Consider the following 2,906-nt stretch of genomic DNA (forward strand, 5'->3'; position numbering starts at 1 on the left):
TAGTCAAAATGATCTATAGTATATGAATAAGGTTGGGTGCCTTATTATGGTGACACTATTGGATGCGACCTACTCTGTAGTTATTACAAAAAGTTGTAAAGTGCTACATACGAAGTGATCATAATTCGTGCATGTTATAACATGAGGAGTGGGGTGTCATGTGCAAATGAGTTTTGTGCAAGATCGGACCACGAAACCAGTCACTCTTACTTTATAACGTTGTTTACTGTTTAAGACTGATTATTTCAAAGCGATGACCTGGGTAACTTGACATCAATTCTGAGCTAACTATGAACTTCTATTTGTTTGAGATTATACTTTGATCTGCAAACAGTGAGAGTATACCAAATATGTCTGCTCAATAAGCCTCCCATTTTGGGATAAGATCGGATGAATAGTTAGGGACATAGGTTGCAAGACAAAATTCACTCATACTTGATTAAGGGTTAGTAGAGAGGTTGTTCCCTTTAAGTGCTGATTATGGGTATTGAACTAGAGACCCCACCCTCTCATTGGTCCGAGAGGGATTCAATTTGTTGATTGGATCACAAATCAATTGTTCGTCAGGGGATCAGTGAGACTTAAGGAATAAAAGGCAATTTCAGGAGTAAAACATAGATTCGACCCAGCTGTTATTACGAACAATCTGTGAATGGTTAACTTACTAATTATGGTTATATCGAGTGGATATAATATATCTATAGTGAGGGGAGTTTAGGTATGGGCTTTAGTGGAATCACCCATTAGGGGTTAGTTCGATCTAATGAGTTTAGCCGATTAATCTCGATTGTTGGAGCCCATGATCTGTAGGTCCGCGATGTCCCCTACTAGCTTGTAAATATATTAGCTCTAGAGTAGCATGATAAGTTAATTTGAAATGTTCAAATTAGAATTAAATAAATTTGGAGAAATAATATTTAAATATGATTTAAATATTTGAAGATGGTATTATGTAAAGTTAATCTAATATTTGATATTAAGTTAATTAAAATTATTCAAATTGTTTAAATAATTAGTTATTAATTTTATTAAGAAAATTAATTTATGAAATTAATTTTGTAAAAGTAATAATATTTTCAATTTTATTAAATAAATTGACTTGTGAAATCAATTTTGATAAATTAAAAAAGAAGGGAAAACACAAATAATGGAAAATTGGTTTTCTCCATTACTTCTTCAAGTAGCTTACTAACAACCCAGTTCTCAAGCGTCATTAACTCTAAGCATGAGCTGCATCTCATGCAGCCAATCTCTTTGCATGATTGTCTGTAATATATTGAAGAGATTGAAGTGATTTTGAAGCAATGTAACCAATTAAATTTTTCTTAAAAATTCGTGAGAAGAAAGGTGTTTTTCATTCGGGTTGTTGCTGTGAGCATTCTCCAAGTTCCCTTAATTCATGCTTATTTTGAGTTTCACTACTCGATCTAAAGCACCAAGAGGATAGTAGGGAAGATCTCGGGGTGGTCTACAACATGATTCAGAGGAGATATGCAGCTGGAATTCAAGTTTTGAGGAAGTTATCCAAAGGTATGTCATGAAACTCATTTATTTATGTTTAAACATACTTTCATTTCTGTCAAAATTAATGAATTAGAGTAATTATGGATATTGTTCACTTCTACGGCACGATGGTACATTCCAACATGAGGGTATTCTAGCCATCCGACCATTTCATTTGGGTCGAGCTTGCTAATTTTGTTACTCTGCAATCTTTATACCGTTGAGTCACAAGCTTACTTTTCACTATATGTTTTGCCGCCAGTGCAAGTGACTTTATTTTAAACTTAAATACCAAATACAAGCTAGCCTAAAATTTTAGGGACAAAGATATATGATTTCTTAAATTTATGAATTTATTAGACATAAATATAAAGATTTTGACCATAATTGCAATTTAACCATATTTGTTAGATAAACTTTGGGTCTGTTTAGATTAATTTAAGAAAAAAGTGATTTTAAAAAATGTACTTTTATTTAAATATTTTTGATAAAAATTGATTAAAAAATATTTGAAAAACTACTTTGAATAGTTGGAAACTAAGAAGTACAGATACAAATACGGATATATGATACGAATACGATACGATACGACGATACGTTAATTTATAAAAAAAACTAAGATACAGATACGTCGAAGATACGCTATATATATTGCCTAATGAATTGCTATAATACTTATTTTAAGTTAGATTAAATAGATTCAAGAAGAAAGTGAAAACTTGAAAAAAAAATCCCGTAACGTCGAGTGATTGTTAACCTAGAGTAGACAGTAAGAAAGAAGTAGAAGATGAAGATTGAATAATGAAACTCGGGATGAAGGATGTATGAATCATGATTTAAACAGTGAGAGAGAGGGGAAGAATGAAGATTTAATTACGTTTTAGGTTTTTTTTTTTAATTATTTATGGTTTATCACTTTTAATTTGTTTTATTTTGGATGTGGACTTTTATGTTTGGAGGTGATTTTAAAATGGTTGAAATCATTTCTGTCATTTAATCATCGTGAAACATGTTTAATTATTCAAAACTAATTTTGATGATATGAAAATTGCATTTAAAAGTGTAAAATTGAAAACTAAATTAATTTTGAGTAATTAAAAGTGTGTTTTCAAGTGATTTAAAAAAAAAGTATTTTTTTGATGATTTTAAAATCACTCCTAAATATGCATTGAAATAAAATGGATTGTGAGTTGGGATTTTTAAATGGTTGGACTTAAATTTGAAAAAAAATTGATCCACGTATCCCCTATTTGGAAGTAGACTCCCGTTTTGAAAAAAAAAGAAAAAAAATAAGATACTTCAAATCACGTATCAATTATCTATACAATTAGAAGTATCTATGCTTCTAAGTTGGAAGCATTTCAATTTTTGTCAAAATGAGTTATTTTTTAAATTAAATACTC

This window comes from Benincasa hispida, chromosome 9 (genome assembly GCF_027475165.1).
Source record: "Benincasa hispida cultivar pf3 chromosome 9, pf3_genome.v1.1, whole genome shotgun sequence".
In the NCBI taxonomy this organism is placed as follows: domain Eukaryota; kingdom Viridiplantae; phylum Streptophyta; class Magnoliopsida; order Cucurbitales; family Cucurbitaceae; genus Benincasa; species Benincasa hispida.